The sequence below is a fragment of the Microcebus murinus genome, chromosome 18, assembly GCF_040939455.1.
Source record: "Microcebus murinus isolate Inina chromosome 18, M.murinus_Inina_mat1.0, whole genome shotgun sequence".
Classification (NCBI taxonomy): Eukaryota; Metazoa; Chordata; class Mammalia; order Primates; family Cheirogaleidae; genus Microcebus; species Microcebus murinus.
The window spans coordinates 21,651,878-21,677,919 of NC_134121.1; the positions used below are offsets into that span (position 1 = coordinate 21,651,878).

The 26,042-nt window shown below is 37.3% G+C and overlaps 1 protein-coding gene, 1 non-coding gene and 1 pseudogene across 4 annotated transcripts in view; 2 read left to right on the forward strand and 1 right to left on the reverse strand.

The window, feature by feature from the left end:
- Positions 1-26,042, reverse strand: part of TAOK1 (TAO kinase 1) — a 147,619-nt gene that overhangs the window by 104,143 nt on the left and 17,434 nt on the right. Inside the window, exon 2 of one of the 3 annotated variants that reach the window (XM_075994290.1) lies at positions 23,914-24,034. The exons of the other annotated variants lie outside the window; for them this stretch is intronic. The gene's annotated coding sequence lies outside the window, so the exon portion shown is untranslated. The remainder of the gene's footprint in view (positions 1-23,913; positions 24,035-26,042) is intronic. 3 annotated transcript variants of the gene reach the window in all.
- LOC105857858 (small nuclear ribonucleoprotein E-like) lies at positions 44-24,117 on the forward strand (annotated as a pseudogene).
- Positions 11,646-11,749, forward strand: LOC142862353 (small nucleolar RNA U13). The gene has a single exon (XR_012913415.1). It is a non-coding gene; the product is annotated as a small nucleolar RNA U13 (small nucleolar RNA).

Genomic DNA, 26,042 nt, shown 5'->3' on the forward strand with positions numbered 1-26,042 from the left:
TGATGAGCTGAAAGCTGTAGTGGAAGCGAAGCCATCTCAACCGATGTGTGAATTAGCAGAAAAGTTTGATATTGCTATTCCAACAATATTAGGGCATTTGAAACAAGCCAGCAAGGTAAACACTGGATAGATGGGTTCCACGTGAATTAAACAAGCGTCACAAGAGACATCATTTCAAAGCTTTATGTTGCTGTCACAACATAAAGGCAAACCATTTCTACACCATATTGTTACACCATATTGTTATAAAAAATGGATTCTTTTTGACAATCTCAAGCATTCGGCACAACAGTTAAATAAACATGAAGAGCTGAAACACACAGTCCAAAAGCGAATATTCATCAGAAAAAGCTAATGATGTCTGTCTGATGGTCTAGCACTGGTATTATCCACTACAGCTTCATGAAACCTGGTCAATTACAGTGGATGTCTACTGCAACTGACTGGAAGAAATGATGAGGATGTTTGTGACTAAGCAGACAAGACTGGTCATTAGAGACAGGTCAGTCCTCTTGCAAGATAATATTCCACCACATGTCTCACAAACAATGCTGCTCAAACTACAGAAACTGGACTTGGAAACTCTCTGTCATCCACCGTTTTCATCAGACATGGCACCAAACTAACACCTCTTCCAGGCTTTGGACCACTCCTTGAAAGGAAAAATATTCAATTCTCAACAAGCTTTGGAAAATGCCTTTTTTTATTTCATTGCCACTCATTCCCAGGCTTCTTCGTTGCTGGCATGAACAAGCTACTGTTAAGATGGCAAAACTGTGTCGACAGTTTAAGCACATACTTTGATTAATTGTACCGCTTCTTTGAGATATGATAAACTACACTTTTGATTCCAAATGGGACATTTCATATCTAATGACCTAACCAGACATGACCGTTGATTTTTTTTCTCCTCTAACATCAATCTAATAAATTGGTAAATCTAATAGACTTGAATCTTTTCCTCTATCTACTGCTGGTATCTTAATTCAGGTCTTAATCATACATCACCTAGACTAATGTAATAACCATTTGGATTTCTAGTCTCATTCTCTCTAATACATCTTTTATATTGTTTCTCTCATTTGTTCCATTAATATTTACTAAATGCAACTTATGGGCTAGGAAATTCTTAAGTCACATAATTACTACTCGTGCTTTATTTTTTAAAAGCCAAACACCATAATGCTTACAAAATAAAGTTCAAATCAATAGATACAGCATTTTTAAGAACTCCACAATCTAGCTGAATTTTTGTTTTACAGTTCTTTCTCTGAGTGTACCTATACCTTAATCATAGCAAAGTTCATCAAAGGTCCCTGATGCCACCTAACATACCCTAATCACGAAGTTTTCACAAAACTTCAATTGAAATTAATTCCTTCCTTTTTATTATATATTCTTATTTTGTATCTCTATTTTAACACTTAATTTTATCTATATCATATTCTAGTTGTTTACATGTGTAGGCCCCTCCAAAGAACCTGACAGTTTCACAGCAGCCAAAAAACTGTTTGATGAATAACTAAATATCCTATGACTTCATTTATTTATGTATTTTGAGACAGAGCCTCACTCTGTTGCCTGGGCTAGAGTGCCATGGTGTCAGCCTAGCTCACAGCAACCTCAAACTCCTGGGCTCAAGCAATCCTTCTGCCTCAGCCTCCGAGTAGCTGGGACTACAGGCATGCCCCACCATGCCTGGCTAATTTTTTCTATATATATTAGTTGGCCAATTAATTTCTTTCTATTTATAGTAGAGACGGGTCTTGCTCTTGCTTAGGCTGGTTTTGAACTCCTGACCTTGAGCAATCCGCCCACCTGGGCCTCCCAGAGTGCTAGGATTACAGGCGTGAGCCACCGCCCCTGGCCAACAATCTCCTTTCTACACAGTATTACTCATCTTAATTACCTGAATTACACTGAACATGTACTCTAAGGTAAAATTTTTCTCTATGTTAAAATTTAAATTTGTGATTACTTTCCCAAGATCAAAACTAATCACTCCTATTAAACTGTTTTGTTTTAAAATATAGCCATGTCTCAAAGAATTATATAAATCTTATAAAAGCTAAAATCTGTACATGGTAATAGAATTTGTATCATTAACCATGCAAAGGAGGGAGTCAAATATTACACACTACTTTGCACAGAGTCAGTCTGCTATAAGACTTACTTTGAAAATAATTTTAGCATAATGCAAATTACCCATTTAATTATGTTCAATTTCATCCCTTAGAAACCACTAGATGAATGCAGAAAACTGCACCCAGCTAAACTAAATAAACTAAAGTGTATTAACTGTACTTCCTTATTTTCTGTATTCTTGATGTTCTGGCATCTGGAGCCTTGCTGAACAGGAAGAGACTATCCCTCCCAGGGCTAGCCAATTCTTATAGATAGCAAACAACTCACCAGTGAAAGCACCTTTCATATGTAAACCAAACAATCCCAAACTGATACTACCCAATTATCTCCTTAATCTGGCTCTTTATCTAGCCTGCTCTAAGCATCCCAAGGCCAAGTGCCAGTCAATCTGGTGCAGCCCTATCCTCCAGAGTCCACTGAAATTACTGAAACTAGCCAATCCTAAACCTGCTTAATCTGCCTCACTTATTCCTTCTGACAGAAACCACAATAACCGCTCTTGCCACATTTGCCTCCAGCTTGCTCTTGTCTCTTAACTGACAGTAGTGCTTTCTAATGTGGTCCTACATGACTTGGCATGCTCCTTCCTATTGGACGTTTGAGTAGCAAACTACCTTTTCAATGGCAGTTTTCTCCTGGTCTGTTGTTCTCATTACAACTGAATAATACCACCTACATTTTAAAACACAAAGCCGCATTAAGAATACACAAAACACACATATACAAGTAAGCATACCTTAAACATGTATCAGCTACCTCAGTTCACTGGATTATACATACTCATTACACCCGGTGTTACAATTTTCCATCTGATTTCAGATAACCTGTCTTCTACCACTTCACAGTAACTCACAAGCTATGACTCTCCCTACATCCACTACCACAAGCAAACTTAAGGTCTCTTTCAAGGTAAAGTGTAATGTTTATTGTAGTATTTATGTATTTATTAATCATTTAACATGTGTAAAACATGCTATCATTTTTTATTATTAAGTTCTTATGTTTTTTATAATGTGTCACTGATGAAGTTTTTGAGTGTTACTCCTAACTCTATTTTCCCCATAAGCTCTGTGGGTTTTCACTACATAATTTTGTATAACATGGTGATTTTTATGACTACATGTCATGTAACAGCAGAACTGAGTATGCCTACACTATATCTGAGGTTCAGTACTATTCTTTAACTGATATAGTGATTCTGTGGCTATGTACTTTTCCTCTAATTATATTTTAAATTCCTTAATAGTAAGGCATCAATCTCATACTTCTCTGGGATACAGTAATAAATATTAATTTACCACTTAATCCAATAACTGTTCTACATACTTTTAAGTGAGGTTCATTGAGGTAATTTACATTCACTAAAATCACCTATTTAGCCGGGCGCGGTGGCTCACGCCTGTAATCCTAGCACTCTGGGAGGCTGAGGCGGGCGGATTGCTCAAGGTCAGGAGTTCAAAACCAGCCTGAGCGAGACCCCGTCTCTACCATAAAAATAGAAAGAAATTAATTGGCCAACTAATATATATAATATAAAAATCAGCCGGGCATGGTGGCTCGTGCCTGTAGTCCCAGCTACTCGGGAGGCTGAGGCAGGAGGATCACTTGAGCCCAGGAGTTTGAGGTTGCTGTGAGCTAGGCTGATGCCACGGCACTCACTCTAGCCTAGGCAAGAAAGCGAGACTCTGTCTCAAAAAAAAAACAAAACAAAAAAAATCACCTATTTTAAATGTACAGTTTGATAACTTTTGATATATGTATATACAGGATTGATACTACCACCAAAATCAAGAATATTCCCATCATTCCAAAAAGCTCCCACACCCCTTGATCCAATTTCTCTCGCTACACTTTTGTCTTTTCTAGAATTTCATATAAATGGAATCATATACCTTGAAGTCTTTGGTGACTGGCTTTTTTCACTAAATATAATGCTTCTGAGATTCATCCATATTGTTGTAGTAGTATTCAATTGTGTAGATAAAACAATCAATTTGTTTATTTATTCACCAGTTGATAGTCATCTGGATTGCTTCCAATTTTTTGGCTAATATGAATATAGTTGCTATGAATACAATTGGCCCTCCATATCCACAAGTTCTACATCCTTGGATTAAGCCAACCTCGGATAGAAAATATTTGAGGGGAAAAAAAAAAGCAACTGCACTAAACATATACATACTTTGGTCATTGTCTTCATTCCCTAAATAATATATGTAAATAGCAAGTATTTACATAGCATTTACACTGTATTAGGTACTATATGTCATCTAGAGATGATTTAAACTATATGGGAGGATGTGCATAGGTTATTGCAGATATTACACCATTTTATATAAGAGACTTGAGCATCTGTGGATTTTAGTATCCTTGGGGAGTCCTGGAACAACTGTTTTTATTTTTATGGAAGTCTTTCATGAGTACGTGTTTTCATTTATTTTGGGTAAATTCCTAAGAGTGCGATTGCTGGTAAATGTACATCTACCTTTCTAAAATACAGTCAAATTGTTTTCCAAATTGGCTGTCACATTTTGCTCTCCTACCAGCAATATTAATATATATTGGTCCACATCCTAACCAACAATGGTGCTTAGAGTCTGTCTTTTTTCATTTTAAGATGAACTAAATAAGACATTCTTTACTTTTCCCTATAATTAATCTGATAAACCACTAAAGTTGATTAGACGTGAAAGACTGCTAAAATGGCATAAAAAATACAAAAATTAATCAATCTATAATTTAAAATTTCACTCTACTCCAAGGTCACAGAAATAGAATTTATAGCTGAAAGGAACCATGGAGCAAATCCTATACTTTCAGCTGTGAAAACAAAGACAAGAAGTAAAATCGCTACCTCAGAATCATTATTAGTGCTAGGCACTATTCCAAACACTCATAATAAATATAACATATAATAAATAACTCACATACTTCTTTTTTTTAAGACAGAGTCTCACTCTGTTGCCCGGCCTAGAGTGCTGTGGCATCAGCCTAGCTTACAGCAACCTCCAACTCCTGGGCTCAAGCAATCCTGCTGCCTCAGCCTCCCAAGTAGCTGGGACTATAGGCATGCATCACCATGCCCGCTAATTTTTTCTAGATATTTTTGGTTGGCCAATTAATTCCTTTCTATTTTTCAGTAGAGACGAGGTCTTACTCTTGCTTAGGCTGCTTTGGAACTCCTGACTTTGAGTGATCCTCCTGCCTCGGCCTCCCAGAGTGCTAGGATTACAGGCTCGAGCCACTGCACCCTTCCTAACTCACATAATTCTCATAATAATTCTATGAGACCTGTACTTTTAGCATTTCCATTTTATAGACACGGAGACTAAGTAAGACACAAAAATATTAACTTACCAAAATCACACAGCCACAATTCATTGTGGTAGAGCCACAATTCAATCCCAGCTTCCACCACTCCCTATCCCCTCCCCTCCCAGGTAAAATGCAGTGGCATCATTATAGTTCACTGCAACCTCAAACTCCTGGGCTTAAGCGATCTTCCTGCCTCAGCCTCCTGAGTACCTGGGACTACAGGCACTCACCACACTGCCCAGCTAATTTTTCTATTTTTTAGTAGAGATGGGGTCTCACTTTTGCTTAGGCTGATCTCCAACTCATGAGCTGAAGCAATCCTCCTGCCCTGGCCTCTTAAAGTACTAGGATTACAGGCATGAGCCAGCAGGCCAGCCTCATAGACCTTATTCTTAACCAATGACTTTCATATAGAAAACCAGTGTTCCCACACTGTATACATGTATCAACATATCACATGTACCCCTAAAATATGGGATTATGATATATAGATTAAAAACAGAAAGGAAGAGAGAAAAGGAAAGAAGAAAGGAAAGAAAAACCAGGATTCCAAGTCATTCTAGCTATCTTCTCCTTAGACGTTAAAGATTCTGCCCTGACTTCAATGGGCCATTTAGTATGTAAAATAATACTTCTATAATATATCTATAGCATAAAGTTTATAATAAAAATAATAAATATTTTCTACTTTCTTAGAATTTAAACATTATATTAAATTCCCTAGTAATTATGAAAGTCTATCCAATAAAGTATTAATAGATGCCTTACTTTTTCCTTTTGGACAATTTACAGATCACAACTTGCAGAAGCAAATTCAAAAAGCCTATAAGGGGGCCAGGCGTGGTGGCTCACACCTGTAATCCTAGCACTCCGGGAGGCCAAGGTGGGAGGATTGCTTGAGGTCAGGAATTCAAGACTAGCCTCCCTAAGAGCAAGACCCCATCTCTACTACATATAGAAAGACATTAGCTGGAAAACTAAAAATGGAAAAAATTAGCCAGGTGTGGTGGTGCAAGCCTGTAGACCCAGCTACTCAGAAGGCTGAGGCAAGAGGATGGCTTGAGCCCAGTAGTTTGATGTTGCTGTGAGCTAGGCTGATGCCACAGCACTCTAGCCCAGGCGACACAGTGAAACTGTCTCAAAAAAGAAAAAAAGCCTATAAGATATCTTAATATTTGAAGAATTCATTAAAGACCTTAAACTGAAATGTCTATAGGAGTGAGGCAGACAATATAAAGTAGAAAATGGACAAGGTGCCAGAAACACATTAGGACTGTAAACATCCCTCCTAAAGAAGTCAATTATTGCCAAGGAGAACTGCAATGTTACAAGATCTTCTTACTTATTAGGAATCATATACTAGGAAGAACATAGCAGTTTACTAAAGTCTTCTATTTAACAGAAGCTTCGGTTTCTGAAAATCTCATTTCGTTGCACCTACATATTAAATCCTAAAACTTAAATCCTTGTTAGCAGTTTGCCTGTATTTTCTTCCTTTTCTTTCAAATAGACTAGAGGGAAAGCCCTACATTTGCAAAGGTATCTGAATATAGAATTTAATGTACAACAGATTATACCTCTAAATGGATTTAATCAATTGTACAGGGAAAAAAACCTTCCAATTACACCTACAACAATTTTTAAAAATAAATATATAGGCCAACAGCAGTAGCGCACACCTATAATCCTAGCACTTTGGGAGGCTAAGGTGGGAGGACTGCTTAAGGCCAGGAGTTTGAGACTAGCCTGAGCAAGAGTGAGACCCCATCTCTACAAAAAATAGAAAAAATTAGCCAGGCATGGTGGTGCACGCCTGTAGTTCCAGCTACTCAGAAGGCTGAGTAGGATTGCTTGAGCCCAGGAGTTTGAGGTTGCAGTGAGCTATAAGGACACCACTGCACTCTAGCTGGGTGACAGAGCAAGACCCTGTCTCAATCAATCAATCAAACATTAGACATAATTATTAAAATTATAGAGATATTATAATTACATATTATATAATTAGATATTATAATTATAGACATAGAGGTATTTTTACAAGCAAAATATTATAAGGGGGAGGAACACAAAAGGAAATTAAGATTCACACACTCCATTCCCTCATAAATCTTAAAAGTTCCAATGAGAAGTAGTAACTATGACAAACCATTATATAACAGTACAAGTAACTATGACAAACCATTATATAAGTGACTTACGCCTGAGAGATACACAGAAATATAACAGTTCAGAAAAGAGAGATCATCTTTCTTCAGGATGAGGGGTGGAAAAGAAAGCATTCATGGCAGGTGCAATACATAAATTTGAAGACAAGAATTTTAAAGATATGCCCCTCCCCCAACAGATGGGCAGGCAACCACATGGAAAAAAGTCACAAGGCCAACCGTGGTGGTTCACGCCTATAATGGGAGGCCAAGGCAGAAGGATCACTCGAGGTCAGGAGTTTAAGACCAGCCTGAGCAAGAGCCAGACACCATCTCTACTAAAAAAAGAAAGAAATTAATTGGCCAACTAAAAATATATAGAAAAAATTAGCCAGGCATGGTAGCGCATGCCTGTAGTCCCAGCTACTCAGAAGGCTGAGGGAGCAGGATTGCTTGAGCCCAAGAGTTGGAGGTTGCTGTGGCTAGGCTGACGCCACAGCACTCTAGCCTAGGCAGCAGAGCAAGGCTGTTTGGAATAAAAAAAAAAGAAAAAAGTCATAAATATAAATCAAGAGAGAAAAAAGAAAAAGGGATTCTTATCATAAAGAATATTAGTATCAAAGATGCTTATACATATAAAACTATCTTTGGAAAGGTAATTTTAAAAGCTGGTAAAGGGGCCGGGTGTGGTGGCTCACGCCTGTAATCCTAGCACTCTGGGAGGCCCAGGCGGGTGATTGCTCAAGGTCAGGAGTTCGAAACCAGCCTGAGCAAGAGCGAGACCCCATCTCTACTATAAATAGAAAGAAATTAATTGGCCTACTAATATATATAGAAAAAATTAGCCAGTCATGGTGGCGCATGCCTGTAGTCCCAGCTACCTGGGAGGCTGAGGCAGCAGGATTGCTTGAGCCCAGGAGTTTGAGGTTGCTGTAAGCAAGGCTGACGCCACAGCACTCTAGGCCGGGCAACAAAGCGAGACTCTGTCTCAAAAAAAAAAAAAAAAAAAAAAGCTGGTAAAAGGGCTTGCTTGTGAGAAGAGATGTTGGAGAACTATGATGGTGCTGTAATAATACTAACAAAAATATTAACTGGCTTTTGTCCCTGATTCCGAGACTCTAAATCCTTGCAATATCCCAAGTAACAGGCGCATCTTTGTTATTTAGGAGGCTAATCTGTGGCCAATGACTCAATCAATAATTGTGATGACTCAACATGTAATAAAATCCCAATTAAAAACTCTAGCACCAAAGGTCAGGTGAGTTTCCTGGTTGGTGGGGGTAAAGCTTCCGGAACACAGGGAGAGAAAAACAGAACAATGTTTCAAATCCTCTCAGACCTGTATGTCTTCTCATATATCTTGACTGTTAGTGATCTATATCCTTTATAACAAAACTGTAACAGTAAGCACAGCAGTATTGTTGGAGACCATGCCCTTAAACCTATGGCAGATTCCACAGCTAGGTCTAGGGGGTGAGCATCAGAAATGCACTTCAGTATTTTAATTTATTTTTTATTTAATTTTTTTTTAAGACAGGGCCTCACTATATTGCCTGAGCTGGTCTTTAATTCCTGGCCCCAAGCAATCCTCCCACCTCAGCCTCCCAAAGTGTGGGATTATAAGTGTGAGCCACCACACTGGCCTACTGCAATATTTTATTCAAAAGGCAGAAATAGTTTCTTTCACCTAATGGCCTAAATCAGTTATTTTAGAAGTTACAAAATGATTATTTTCTTTTTTATCATTCTTTCTGCATTTAAGTAGTCACCTTTTAGTACTTTTAATTTGCTACTTCACAAGAAGTTAATGTGTATTTTCATGTTAAAGTACACTGTAAAATTATAAATATTAGTACTATTATACGTATCAGGCTATTTCAAATGTATTCTGTGATACATATTTCCTTGTACATACATAAACTATCTCTGGAAGGATACTTGGAAACTGACAGCACTAGTGCTTTGAGGAGAGAAAACAGGCTGAGATATAAAATGGGAAAGAGACCTTTTACTGTGTTTTTGATACTTTTTGAATAGTGAATATTCTACCTATTTTAAAAACACGTTAAAAATTAAAATAAGAAAAAATTCATTCTGTGGCCATGGCATTTACATAAAACTTAGTACCAAATAAACAAATCGTAATATTTGCATAGTCTACAATTTTCCATAAGCACTAGTACTCTCTAGTGTTCCCCTATCCCCATCAACAGAGATTCTGAGAACTAGAAAAGTAATTGATATAACCATTAAAAATTACTTACAGTACTTGATAACTATCTAAATGCTGACTGATAAGACAGAAGCCTCTCTTTCCAGTTGTTTCCTTTTAATAAGGTCATATAGTACCTCTACTTTTCCATTCTTTCATTGTTTAATAATGTAAATGCTACTGAGGAGAGGGAAGCAAGCTATAACACAGAATTACAATATGACAAAAAATTCATTTAATGTCTCTCTCACATGTAAACATTCTCATTCTAAGTTTGAAAGCATATATACCAAAATGTTAACACAGCTGCTATACATGAGTGCTAAGATTTATACAAGATTTATTTTCTTCATTTTGCTTATCAGAATTTTCCAGTTTATTTTGCTTACAATGAATGTAGCTCTTGTGTGGATCTTTTAAATGCAAATAAAAAAACAATAGGATCATGACTATTCTAGAAAGTGTCAGACTCTCAAATGCAAGATAAGAGTGAAGTAGGAATTTTAAAGTTTAATATAATTCAAAATCTATAAGTTGGCCGGGCGCGGTGGCGCACGCCTGTAATCCTAGCACTCTGGGAGGCCGAGGCGGGCGGATTGCTCAAGGTCAGGAGTTCAAAACCAGCCTGAGCGAGACCCCGTCTCTACCATAAAAATAGAAAGAAATTAATTGGCCAACTAATATATATATATATATATATATATAAAAATCAGCCGGGCATGGTGGCTTGTGCCTGTAGTCCCAGCTACTCGGGAGGCTGAGGCAGGAGGATCGCTTGAGCCCAGGAGTTTGAGGTTGCTGTGAGCTAGGCTGACGCCACGGCACTCACTCTAGCCTGGGCAACAAAGTGAGACTCTGTCTCAAAAAAAAAAAAAAAAAATCTATAAGTTAACAACTCTGCAAAGTAGATTTTTTAAATTTATATTTTTCAAATTCCATCCATACACTGAAAACACATTCTCATAAAGGATTACCGAGTCATGGCCGGGCATGGTGGCTCACGCCTGTAATCCTAGCTCCCTGGGAGGCTGAGGCGGGCGGATTGCTCGAGGTCAGGAGTTCGAAACCAGCCTGAGCAAGAGCGAGACCCGTCTCTACTATAAATAGAAAGAAACCAGCCTGAGCAAGAGCGAGACCCCATCTCTACTATAAATAGAAAGAAATTAATTGGCCAACTAATATATACATATATAAAAATTAGCCAGGCATGGTGGCGCATGCCTGTAGTCCCAGCTACTTGGGAGGCTGAGGCAGCAGGATTGCTTGAGCCAGGAGATTGAGGTTGCTGTGAGCTAGGCTGACGCCATGGCACTTACTCTAGCCTAGGCAACAAAGCGAGACTCTGTCTCAAAAAAAAAAAAGAAAAGAAAAGAAAAAAAAAAAGGATTACCAAGTCAAAGACAGGGAGAGGGAAAGACTGCCAAATTACGTATTTACAACTCTACATTATTAAATTACAGACTACCTTTTTATTTTATTTTTTTAAGAGACAAGGTCTCCCTATGTTGCCCAGGCTGGACTTGAACTCCTGGGCTCAAGTGATCCTCTCACCTCAGCCTCCAAAGTAGCTAGGACTACAGATGCATGCAATTACAGACTATTTAGGTATCTACAACTCCACACTAACAAATTTGGAATTCTCACAGAAATGCTTTTCTGTCAAAACAAAGTACTTGCAAAACAAATAGCCTAGACTCTTCAAACATATCATGAAAGACAAAAGTAACTAGGCAAGTGTTCAGATTAAAGGAGACTAAAGAGACATGGAAGCTAAATACAATGTTCGGCCCCTGACTGGATCCTGGATTAAAAAAAAAATACAGTTTTAGATCCTTTTGTGGTTCATAAATGTGATGATTGGGTGTTCACGCACATGTGTGTAATGTGTCTCCCTCAAACCTTGTTACAACATCGAAACATTACTTGTCTGATGTGGGAAAAAAATCCAATTTTAAAAAACATTATTGTTACAAATTTAGGAAACCTAAAAATAGACTGCATATTTGATTAGAGGATTAGATTGCTGCTAAACTTCCTGACTGGTAGTTTTACTGTGTTTAGCAGGAGAATGCCCTGTTTTCAGGCAATACGTGTTTAAGTATTTAGGGTAGTAATGTCTGCAACTAATTCCAATGACTAAGAAAAAAAGAAGTGTGTCTATGTAACATAGCAATATTTTAATACATCATGTAGCAGTATGTTAACAGTTGGTGAATCTTTTTTTTTTTGAGACAGAGTCTCGCTTTGTTGCACAGGCTAGAGTGAGTGCTGTGGCGTCAGCCTAGCTGACAGCAACCTCAAGCTGGGCTCAAGCAATGCTCCTGCCTCAGCCTCCCAAGTAGCTGGGACTACAGGCATGCGCCACCATGCCCGGCTAATTTTTTTCTATATATAATAGTTGGCCAATTAATTTCTTTCTATTTATAATAGAGATGAGGTCTCGCTCTTGCTCAGGCTGGTTTCGAACTCCTGACCTCGAGCAATCCGCCCGCCTCAGCCTCCCAGAGTGCTAGGATTACAGGTGTGAGCCACCGCCCACGGCCAACAGTTGGTGAATCTTAATGAAGAGTACAATGAATATTCATTTTACTAGTTTTACAGCTTTTCAATAACTTTTATACTTTTCAAAATAAAAAGCTGTGGAGTGGAAAAAACTATAAAGTCCAACAACAGTTTAAAATAATTATTAATACAACTCATTCAAGAGATGGGACAAGAGAATAAACAAAGTAACAAAGTATTACTTCCAATTATGTTTTAGAACCTGGTAAGTTTTATAGGTATTTTCAAATTTCAAAGCAGAAAAGTAGGAAAACTTTTTGTTTTGTTGCTCATATAATCCTAATAGCTAACAGGACAAAAAAAAAATCCATAAAACCATTTTCCTTTGAATTCATATAAAGATGATATTTCTAATAGAAAAGTCAATATATACTATTAGAACAATGTTCAAATTTGGGATTGTAGATATGAATGTTGTCACACTTTTCTCAATACCCTTCCCTCATGCCTATGGAAAAGACTGATATTCCACCATAGCATTCTTCCCATAAAGTCTAGAGTTCCATAGTCCTTATCAGTACACTTTCATTCAATTAGAAATGAAACAGAATGTAAAATCTACTTCTCATTTCCAGGTTTTCTACTTCAAAAAAGCCTACTTTGATTATTATGCCTTATATATCATATGCCAAACTTAATCAGAGATGAACTAATGAGTTTAATCAGAAATGAAAACTGAAAAAATGACTGGAATATCTTTCTTATGTCATAATGGGAAAGGACTAAGGATAAAAGTAAATAAGAAACTCTAGGCCGGGCACAGTGCCTCACGACTGTAATCCTAGCACTCTGAGAGGCCGAGGCAGGAGGATCACTCAAGGTCAGGAGTTCAAAACCAGCCTGAGCAAGAGTGAGACCCCGTCTCTACTAAAAATAGAAAAAAATTAATTGGCCAACTAAATATATGTAGAAAAAATTAGCTGGGCATGGTGGCACATGCCTGTAGTCCCAGCTACTCGGGAGGCTGAGACAAGAGGATCGCTTGAGTCCAGGAGTTTGAGGTTGCTGTGAGCTAGGTTGATGCCACAGCACTCTAGCCCTGACAACAGAGTGAGACTATGTCTAAAAATAAAACAAAATAAAAACAAACAAACAAAAGAAACTCTAATGAAAAAGAATAGCTAGTGTATATGTAAATTTTAAAACATGAAGTAATCCAAACTGTTAAAAATTAATAGGCCGGGCCTGTAATCCTAGCACTCTGGGAGGCCAAGGCGGGTGGATTGCTCAAGGTCAGCAGTTCGAAACCAGCCTGAGCGAAACCCCTGTCTCTATTAAAAATAGAAAGAAATTAACTGACCAACGAAAAATATATATACAAAAAATTAGCTGGGCATCGTGGCGCATGCCTGTAGTCCCGGCTACTTGGGAGGCTGAGGCAGGAGGATCCCTTGAGCCCAGGAGATTGAAGTTGCTGTGAGCTAGGCTGATGCAATCGCACTCACTCTAGCCTGGGCAACGGAGTGAGACTCTGTCTCAAAAAAAAAAAAAAATAAAAAAATAAAATTAATAGATGAACCATAAAGTGCTAAAAATATTTTCAAAGTACTTTGTACTGATAGGAATAAAGACGTCTTAGAAATAAATAAGACTTACCCCCCCAAAAAAATCAATAAAGAACTCTTGCAAATAAATAAGAAAATAACATCAATAGAGAAATCTTATTACAAAAAAATCACAAATATGTGAGGTGATGTATATTGTTAATTAGTTCAATTTATTTATTTCCTTAATGTATACATATTTCAAAACATCTTGTACATAATAACTATATATAATTTTTATTTGTCAATTTAAAAAGAAAGTCTTACAAATAAAATTTTTAAAAAAATCAATAGGCAATTCTCAAAAGAAGAAATATTAGATTAAACATAAAATGTCCAATTTTGAATCAAAAGTGTAGTTTATTATATCTCAAACATGAAGCAATACAATTAATCAAAGTATGTACCTAAACTATTGACACTGTCTTGCCATGTTAACAGTAGCTTATTCATGCCAGTAGCAAAAAGCCTGGGGAGTGAGTGGCAATGAAATCGCAAATGGCATTTTCCAAAGCTTGTTGAAAATTAAATATTTTTTCTAGAAGAAGTGGTCCAAAGCCTGGAAGAAGTGGTAGTCAGCTGGTGCAAGGTGTGGTAAACACAGTGGATGACAGAGAGTTTCCAAGTCCAGCCTCTGTAGTTTGAGCAATGCTGTTTGTGTGACATGTGGTGGAACATTATTATCTTGCAAGAGGATTGACCTGTCTCTATTGACCAGTCTGGGCTGCCTAATCACAGCATCCTCATCATTTTGTCCAACTGGTTGCAGTAGACAACTCACCAGTTAACCTAATCAACTGACCAGATTTCAAGAAGCTATAGTGCATAATACCAGCACTGGACCACCAGACAGACACCATTAGCTTTTTTTGATGAACATTCAGTTTTGAATTGTGTTTCGGCACTTCATCTTTATAGAACCAGTGTGCAGAATGCCTGCAACTGTCAAAAAGAATCCATTTTTCATCACACGTAACAATATGGCATAGGGGCCAGGCATAGTGGCACAAACCTGTAATCCTAGCACTCTGGGAGGCTGAGGCAGGATGGGAGGATTACTTAAGATTAAGAGTTTGAGACCTGCCTGAGCAAGAGCAAGACCTTGTCTCTACTAAAAACAGAAAAAAATTAGACAGACATGGTGGTGGTGCATGCCTGTAGTCCCAGCTACTCAGGAGGCTGAGGCAGAAGGATTACATAAGCCCAGGACTTTCAGGTTGCTGTGAGCTAGGCTGATGCCATGGCACTCTAGCCCAGGAGACAGAGCCAGACTCTGACTCCAAAAAAAAAAAAAAAAAAAAGAGTGTAGAAATGGTTCACCTTTATGTCATGACAGCAAAGAAAGGCAAGCTTTGAGATGATGTCTTTTCTATCATTTAATTCACGTAGAATTCATCTATCCAGCTTCTTTACCTTACCCATTTGTTTCAAAATTGTTGGAATAGCAACATCAAACCTTGCTGCTAATTCACATGTAGGTTGAGATGGATTTGCTTCCACTGCAGCTTTCAGCTCATCATTATCCACCTTGGTCTCAGGTTGCCCATGTGGCTCATTTTCAAGATTAAAATCACCACAATGACACTGAAGTACTGTGCATTCATTAGCCACATCCTTCCCAAACACTTCGTTGACATTTCATGTTGTCTGTGCTGTACATTCGAAATGTGGAACTCATAGTAAAAAATAACTCAAATTTTTGACTTATCCATGGTTTCACAAAAATTGATCTAAAAAAGTTTTGAAAGATAATCACAAGCCAAACTGCGTTTGAAAGACTAAGGCTGTACCTTCACAACAAAAATAAAACAAGAAGTGTCAAAGTGAAATATCAACTGTCAAACTTAGTACTTAAGAAAATCGGACATTTCATACTTAATAACCTAATGCAGTGATTTATCAGTACAGCAAAAAATATGATGGCAGAAATAAAGAAAAAGTACTTTCCTTCAGGTATAACTAGTCACATTGTAGCTCCACAATAACTTGGATAACTGTAGTTTAGGTAAGCCAAGAATTATTTTACTATCAAAAAGGAAGCAAAGATTTAATTCAATATTCAAAATATATTGCTTTTAAATTGTTATTTTAAATTGAGATTTGTCCTTCTGCCCTCTTTTCACTAGTCCTTTCCCAGAGTATATCCTTGGTTCTGACATTCTCCAACAGAGAACTGTAACACAGTTACAGTTGCTTCTATAGTGAAGAATCTTTTTATATTCTTCTATTAGCCCTAATAACCAAGAATCAAACGATTTACATTCTTTATTTATTACCAATAAATAACTCAAGAGATAACTGTGATAAGGTCCTGGAAAAATTACTAAGCAGCAATGTTATCAGAGAGAAAAGAATGAGTAGTAGCTCATATATTTACTAAATAGAAAATTTAAAGTTCCTAATTAAACTACCTATTTAACATCTCCACTTCAGTATCTCAAAGGTACTTGTAACTCAAAATAAGTAGTCGCCCAAACCAATTTTCTGAGTTTCCCAAATAAAATAAAATGTGTCACCCAAATGTGTCCAATTCAGCTATCATAATTCAATCCATCATCATATCTTATAGATTTGTCCTCCTAAATATTCTTAAATTGGCCCACTTTCCTCCATCTCCATAATCACCTCCTTATTCCAAGCTACTACTTTATCTCACTTGGGCTACTCTCTGTAACAACATCCTAAATGGTGCCACTGCAGGGCTACTCTCTGCAACAACCTCCTAAATGGTGCCACTGCATATACATAACACTCTTGGCGCGCCCTCCAATCGATTTGGTCTACTACAATGAGAATGATGTTTCAAAATGCAAATCTGATCGTGTCATTCGCTGTATTTAAAAGTGTTCCATGTCTTTACACTGCACTTTGGTTGAAACAAAAATCCCAAAAACTAGGTTCAGGGATTTGTACAGTCTGACCCTATCTACCTTTTTAGCTGCATCTCCCTCCAAATTCCCGTGCTTTGATGACACAGGCCTCTCAGCTTTTCACCATGTTCCTCCTTCCATAGAAATTTGAACACACAAGTAATTAAGAACACAGATTCAGGAATCATATTATCTAAGTCCCAAAACTGGGATCTGCCAATACACTAACTGCGTAACCTTGAGTAAGTAACAATCTCTTTGACCTCAGTATTCTCGTTTATTAAAATAGGAAAATAATAACACCTATGTCTTAGAAGTTTTGCAAGGGTTAAATATGTGTAAAAAAAATAGTGTTCACGATCAATAAACAGTTCCTGCCAAACCCACTTTCCTTCAATTTCTAGTTATCATCTCTACTGCGAAACTTTCCTCAACCCAACAACTTCCAGGCACAATTAATTGGTTTTGTGTATATGTGTGCTCACATAAGATTTGCTTACATTCAATTAGCGCTTACATCATCTCACTGTACTGTACTATTTTTTTACATATCTATCACCCTACCACCAGGTGAGTTTCTAAAAGGCAGAGGCTATCATATTTATCTTGAATCTGATGTACGTTAACACAATGTATCTCATAGATACTAGATGTTCAAGAAATGTTAGAGTGAACATAGAAATTACTCAGATGAGTAATGAAAAATATGGTTTTGATAAGCAGAAATTGTGACAGCATATATAAATTTTTGGTACTCATTTGCATTTGTCAAACTGTAATAGTTGTTTCTCAAAGTATAGTCCATAGACCACCTACATGAGAATCCTCTGGTGTGTTTATTTAAAATGTATGCTCTTTGTCCCTCATCAAACCTAAATTAAAATTTCTAGAAGTAAAAAACTGCAGGAATCTGCATTTTTTTAGATTTATTTATTTTTTTTTTAGAGACAGGATCTTACTCTGTTACCTAGGCTGTAGTGTAGTGATCTGCAAGTTTTTTATAAGCAGCTTTTTTGGATAAACTAAAGTTGAAAGTCACTGAATTAGAAGACTGAAAGCAAATATAATTATTAAGTGAAAATTTAGGTTAAAAAATTAATAATGTAATGATCGGTCAAATATTAGGTGTTGAAGTCCTTTAAAGTCCTATAGTTACTTAATTGAACATACTATTGAATCAAAGTTGATTATAACTCAAGACTATTGGCTGGTGTGTTCAATAAATTTTGAATAGTAGGAGAATTTGAGGGATAAAATACAACTGTCTTAAAATTATTTCTAATATGATATTCTTCCTAATATAGACCTACCTTAGAAATGGAAAGGAGCAATAATTTAAAAACAGTCTTGTATCTCTTAATGAAGGGGATACCTTCTGAGAAATGCATCACTGGGCAATTTCACTATTGTTAGAACATAAACTTATACAAACCTAGATGGCATAGCAATGGCTAATGGTATAACCTATTGCTTCTAGGATACAAACCTGTGTATCATGTTACTGCACTGAATATCATAGCCAACTGTAATGCAATGGTAAACACTGGTATCTAAACATATCTAAATATAGAAAAGGTACCACAAAAATATGGTATCATGATCTTATGGTACCACCATCATATATGTGGTCCATTTTTGACCAAAATAGTATATGACACAACTGTATGAACAATGCGGCCTATACCAAATTACGCCCAAACCTGAGAAGAACTAATATGCAGCAAAATATGAACTACTTTGAATTATTTAAGAAAATACACATCTGCCCTCAATTATGTCCATTATAAATTCTGCTATATGAAGATCCACTTTTTTTTATTCAAGCTTGTCCAAAATGGTCACTGAATGATGATCCACTTTTAAGTTGCATTTCTAACTAAGCACTGTGCCCTCCCTAGGTACCTTAGGTATTTTTTATTTCAATATTTATGTTATGCACAAGGGCCTGAAGGGTTGAGTGGCTGGCCTAACAAAACTGAAACTAAAAATGTAAATCTACTAAATACAAAGTGGTATCCTAAATTGGATCCTAAAACAGAAAAAGGATGTTAGTAGAAAATCTTGGTAAAGTCAGTGGTTTAATTAATAATACTGTATTATTAACTTCTTAGGCTTGACAAATGTACCACGGTTATTTAAGATGTTAACATTAGAGCTGCAGTCCCCAACCTCCAGGCTGGGGCCTCATACTGGTCAGAGGCCTGTTAGGAACTGGGCGGCCCATCACCACCTGAGCTCCACACCCCACACCCTGTCCATGGAAAAACTGTCTTCCATGAAACTTAGGAACCCACCCGCACAGCAGGAGGTGAGCAGTGGGAAAGCACTTCATTTGTATTTACAGCCCCTGCTCCCCATCACTTGCATCACCCCAACCTACCCCAACTGGACCCATGGAAAAACTGTCTTCCATGAAACCAGTCCCTGGTGCCAAAAAGGTTGGGCACCACTGCAGACGAAGGTAGATAAAAGGTATGTGAAACTCTGTACTATCTTTGCAATTTTTCTATAAACCTAAAATTATTAAATAAAAATAAAAGATTTATTTTAAAATTCTAAATCTAAAACTGATTTTTTTTTATTTCGGCATATTATGGGGGTACAGATTTTAAGGTTTCAATAAATGCCCATTTCCCCCCTCCCCCTAAAAGTCTGAGTCTCCATCATGACCATCCCCTAGATGGTGCACATCTCACTCATTATGTATGTATGTATATACCCGCTCCCCTCCCCCCTCCCACCTGCCACTGCAGACGAAGGTAGATAAAAGGTATGTGAAACTCTGTACTATCTTTGCAATTTTTCTATAAACCTAAAATTATTAAATAAAAATAAAAGGTTTATTTTAAAATTCTAAATCTAAAACTGATTTTTAATTTAAAATACTCCCCCATCTGCTTCTATAAAAATCCCCAAATATAAAGGCATAAGTTCTAAAACCAAGTACAAAAAGATAACAAAACACAGCACCTCCCCACAGCACCCAAGATTTCAAAAGAAATCTTCTGTATTTTTCTGTTCAATAAGGAAGAGAACACTCATTGACTTCTTGTTATATTCTAGGCATTTTGCTTACTTAGTTCTCACAACAGTCCTAAAATAATTATCACCTCAAATTATACTAGAGGCTCAAAGAAATTAAGTAATTTACTCACTATCACATAGGTACTAAGTAACAGAGTCAATTTCTATTATACCTCATCAACTTTTTCTAAATCATCTAGGCATTTTACAGTCATCTGTTTATTTGAAAGAAGTATTTGTTACTAAATTTTACAGATTCCACTTCCACAGTGTTTTACAAACATTTTGTTCAGGTCTGTTACCTCTTTGTTCTAAAGCAGCCTACCTTGTTGGGTCTAGGGACTGGTTTCATGGAAGAATATTTTTCTATTGGGGGTAGGGGGCTGCACATAGCTTATGCAGTGATTCAAGCTATGGAGAGGGGAGCGGCTGTAAGCACAGATGAAGCTTCACTCAGTCACCCACCACTCATCTCCTGCTGTGCGCACCGCCCTCCCAAAGTTTCATGGAAGACAATTTTCCACAGAAGGGGGACGTGGCAGAACTGTGTGTCCTGGCCTCTAATAGGCCGCACCAGTTGGGAACCACAGTTCTAAACCAAAAAGCCTGTCAAACAAGCATTCCAATCTCTAGTCTTTTCCCCTTTAGTTCATTCCATACAGCTATATAGAACAGTCGCTTGCTAGCCTCTCAACATCTATCCCCACTTTTTTTTTTTTTTTTTAAGACAGGGTCTTGCTCTGTTACCCAGGCTGGAGTGTAATGGTAGGATCATAGTTCACTACAGCCTTGAATTCCTGGGCTCAAGCAATCCTCCTGGTTTAGCCTCCCAAGTAGCTGGGACTATAGAAGCACACCACCATGCCTGGCTAATACTTTTTATGTTTTATAGAGATGAGGTCTCGCTATGTTACCCAAGCTGGTCTTGAACTCCTGGCCTCAAGCAATCCTCCTGCCTCAGCCTCCCAAATAGCTGGGACTACAGGTATGCACCACTACACCTAGCTAATTTTATTTTTGTAGAGAGCGAGTCTCACTATGTTGCTCAGGCTGGTCTCAAATTCCTGGCCTCAAGGGATCCTCCCAAATCAGCCTCCCAAAGTGCTAGGATTACAGGTATGAGCTCCTGGCCAGGCCTGAAGTAATCTGAAAAAGGGACGTCCACCAAGATACGCAACCCCAAAGGCACAAAACTTGCATAGCAGAGCACAGGCTGAATTTCAGCCTTCATTCACCCACTTAGCCAGATGGCCTTGGCTCATAGCCATACATTCCCTCCACATTGTCTGTCTTCTAGCCTTTGACTGCAGCTTAAAATGCCTTTTTTCCCACCTTTGGCTAAGCAAGTATCTCTAGGTGTCCTTCCAGACTACTAACTATACTTACTTATTCCCCAATCTGGATTCCCTCCTCTGTGTTTCTATGATGTAAGAGTATCTCTGATAATGCACTTATCATGAGTTTATAATTATATATATTCTCCTTTGTTTTCCAACCCAAAATAAATATGTTCCTTAGCCAGGCCATGGTGGCATGCACCTGTAGTCCCAGCTACTCAGGAGGCTGAGGCAGGAGGATCACTTGAGCCCAGGAGTTTGAGGTTGCTGTGAGCTAAGCTGATGCCACAGCACTCTACTCAGGACAATATAGTGAGACTCTGCCTCAAAAAAAAAAAAAATTGTACATAATCTATAATGAAAAATTATAACCAGAAAAAAATTATTAAAATATTCAAAACTATCAATCTATGCAAATTGTTCCACATGTCAAACATCTATTTTATAAACAGCTATTATATTTCTAAACAGCAAGAAAAGAAACTAAAGGTCAGTAGTCATTAAAGAAAACTTCTGACAGGTAATCTAACACAGGACACAAAAATAGGCATTTCTCACTATTGACCTCATTTTTCTTATCTGGTAGGCACAACTTCCAGAGAAAGATATGTGGGTCATTCAACTTCTATACTTTAGCAACTAAGGAGAACTGGATGAGTCTTCCTTTTTCTCTGCCCCATATTTCTTTTCTTTCCTTAGCAAATATTATGTCTGTATTAACTTACATATATGACTATAAATCACATAGTGATTTCTAAGTTGTTACTTAGTAGCAACTACAATATTCCATGCTTCTCAAATATTACCAATGGTCAATATTGTCAATGAACTAGGTTTTGCTTCTCTGTTATCTTCTGATATTTTCTACAATATACAAATTGGAGTACAGTATATTATAGAAAATATCAGAAGATAACAGAGAAGCAAAACCTAGTTCACTATGTAAGTACTGAGTATACTAATATTTAGTTTTAGAACTAAGTGATTATTAAGTATCCTATGAGTCCATTAATAAGGAAATCTATATTTGAGATAAACTATTCTGCTAAATAGTTCAAACAGGCATTTCAGAGATAAACAATTCCATATATTCCATGAGGCATCAAAGCATAGATTCATATTCATAATAACTGTGATATCATTGCATATTGGTCACAATTTGACCAATAATCATGGTGTAATATTTGCCATGATACTACAACAAAATTTAAACCAATCAAATTGTTTTTGAAACTTGCTGAATACAAATTTGGGATCAACTTCTGCTTCTGAGCACCAATAGACTGAGAGAAGCTAAACTAACAAGTTAAATTCTAGAGTTACTGGCTTTCCACCTTTTTGAAAACAAATGGGCTGGGCATAGTGGCTCACACCTGTAATCCCACTGCTTTGGGAGGCCAAGGTGGGAGGATCACTTGAGGCCAGGAATTTGAGACTGTCTGGGCAACAACGTATCAACACTTTGTCTCTACAAAAAAATTTTTTTAAATCAGCCAGGCACAGTGGCATGCACCTATAGTCCTAGTGACTCAGGAGGCTGAGGCAGGAGGGTCACTTGAGCTCAGGAGTTCAAGGTTTATACTTAGTTATAATCATACCATTGTACTCCAGCCTGGGCAAGAGCAAGACCCTAACTCACAACAATAACAACAAAAAGAAAACAAATGAATAATTACAGTGGACATCAAAATTCCTCTCTATAACTGAGAGAATAAGTACAGAAAATCAATACGCATACAGAAACTTAAACTACACTCTAACTTGACCTAATTCACATTTATAGAACACTATACCTAATGAATGCAGAATACATATTCTTCTCAAGCACTTATAGAACATTAACCAAAACAGACCACACAATGGACCACAAAACAAGTCTCAATAAATAAAGAACTAAATTCATACATTGTGTTTTCTGACTACAGAGAACTAAATCAGATATCAAAAATGAGAAAAAGGCCGGGCGCTGTGGCTCACGCCTGTAATCCTAGCTCTCTGGGAGGCCGAGGCGGGCGGATTGCTCGAGGTCAGGAGTTTGAAACCAGCCTGAGCAAGAGCAAGACCCCGTCTCTACTATAAATAGAAAGAAATTAATTGGCCAACTAATGTATACAAAAAATTAGCCGGGCATGGTGGCGAATGCCTGTAGTCCCAGCTACTTGGGAGGCTGAGGCAGGAGGATTGCTTGAGCCAGGAGTTTGAGGTTGCTGTGAGCTAGGCTGACGCCACGGCACTCACTCTAGCCTGGGCAACAAAGCGGGACTCTGTCTCAAAAAAAAAAAAAAAAAAAAAAAAGAAAAATATCAATAAAATTCCTAAATATTTGGAAATTAAACAACACATTTCTAAATAACACATGGTTAGTCAAAGAGGAAGACAAAAGGGAAATGAGATAATATTCTAAATTCAATAAAAATGAAAACATAATATATCAAACTTTATGGTTCATAGTTAAAGAGTACTTATAGGAAAATTTTATAACATTAAACTCTTATATTAGAAAACAAGAAAGTTTTTAAATCAATAATATAAGCTTCTTCATTAAGAAACTTTTAAAAAGAGAAAATTAAACAAACAAAAGGAAAAAAATAATAAAGAGCAAAAATCAATGAAATTGAAAGCAAAACAAAAAAGAAGCCAATATAAAAAAACAAAGGGGTCTTTGTGAGATTCCACCATGGTATATACCATGGCCAGGGCCAGAGAGTGCAGACGGTGATGGTACAGTACAGCCCATCATCCTCATCTTCAGATACTTACAAAATGGATCCTGGGATTTAGGTGTGCCTCTATGAGCAAGTGAACATGAGGATAGAGGGCTGTATCACTGGTTTTGAAGAGTATATGAACCTTGTATTAGATGATGCAGAAGAGATGCATTCTAAAACAAAGTCAAGAAAACAACTGGGTTGGATCATGCTAAAAGAAGATACTACTACTCTGCTACAAACTGCCTCCAACTAGAAATGATCAATGAAGTGAGAAATTGTTGAGATGGCAATACAGTTATTTTAGGTGTACTTTGTGGGGAGTATAGTTCTAAAACATTTGTTCATGTTGTTTTGATTATCCTTATGTTACTTTAAAATGACAATAAATGCTGTGAGACTGTTTCATTGAAAAAACAAAACAAAAAACAAAGGACATCAAAAGCTAATTCTTTGAAAAGTTAAATAGGTAAGTCTCTAGCCAGACCAATGTCAAAGACAGAGAAGACACAAATTACCCATATCAGTAATTAAAGATGGGATATCACTAGAGCATATCAACATTAAAAGAATAAGGGAATATTATGAATAAATTTTACCAGTTAATTTGATAACACATGAAATGGACAAAGTATTTGATAAACACAAATTATCCAAGTTCACTCAATAACAAACAAACAAGGCACCATAGCCCACACCTGTAATCCCAGCAACCCAAGAGGCTGAGGTGAAGGGATAGCTGGAGGCCAGGAGTTCAAGACCAGCCTGGACAACACATCACAACCTCATCTCCACAAAAAAATTGTTTTAATTAGCCAGGCCTGGTGGCACACTCATGTAGTCCCACTTACGCAGCAGGCTAACGTAGAGGATCGCTTGAGCCCAGGAGTTCAAGGCTATGGTAAACCATGATCGTACCACTGCGCTCCAGCCTGGGCAACAGAACAAGATACTGTCTCTAAAAAAGTGAGTAAGAAGGGCCGGGCGCGGTGGCTCACGCCTGTAATCCTAGCTCTCTGGGAGGCCGAGGCGGGCGGATTGCTCAAGGTCAGGAGTTCGAAACCAGCCTGAGCAAGAGCGAGACCCCGTCTCTACTATAAATAGAAAGAAATTAATTGGCCAACTAATATATACAAAAAATTAGCCGGGCATGGTGGCACATGCCTGTAGTCCCAGCTACTTGGGAGGCTGAGGCAGGAGGATCCCTTGAGCCCAGTAGTTTGAGGTTGCTGTGAGCTAGGCTGATGCCACGGCACTCACTCTAGCCTGGGCAACAAAGCGAGACTCTGTCTCAAAAAAAAAAAAAAAAGTGAGTAAGAAGAAACTAATAACCTGACTGTTTATATTAAAGAAACTGACTTTATAATTAAAAGCCTTGATACAAAGAAAACTTTAGGCCCAGATGGTTTCACTGGGAAATTCTTTAAAATATTTAAGGAAGTAGTAGTACCAGTTCTACATAAACTCTTTCAGCATACAAACACTTACCAACTTATGAAGTCAACATTACAATATGAACAAAACTACAAAACTACATACCGACATTGATATAAATGTAAAAATCAGGAGCATAAGATTTTCAAACAGATGCTAGCAATTTATAAAAAGAATAATCTATCATTATCAAGTAGGGTTCATGTCAAGAATGAAAACCTATCCATGTAATTCACTGTATCAATCTAAAAAAATATAACCATATCATCTCAATAGATGCCACCCCCCAAAAAGCATCAGACAAATAAATGTCAATTCATTCAAATAAAAACTCTTAGAAAACTGGGAACAAAAGGGAACTTCCTTAACCTGATAGAGTATCTTTAAAAACCCTATAGCTAAACAAATAACCCCATTAAAAAGTGGGCAAAGGACATAATAGACATTTTGCAAAAGATGACACACAAATGGTCAGCAAGCATATGAAAAATGCTCAACATCACTAATCAGCTACATGAAAAATAAAAAACACAATGAAATATCTTATACCAGTCAGAATGGCTAGTATTAAAAAGTCAAAACAATATAGATGTTGGTGAGGATGAGGAGAAAAGGGAATGCTTATAACAGGGTTGGTGTGAATGTAAATTAGTACAACCTCTATGGAAAACAGTATGGAAATTCCTCAAAAACTAAAGCTAGAACTACCATTTGATCCAGCAGTCCCACTACTATCAACCCAAAGAA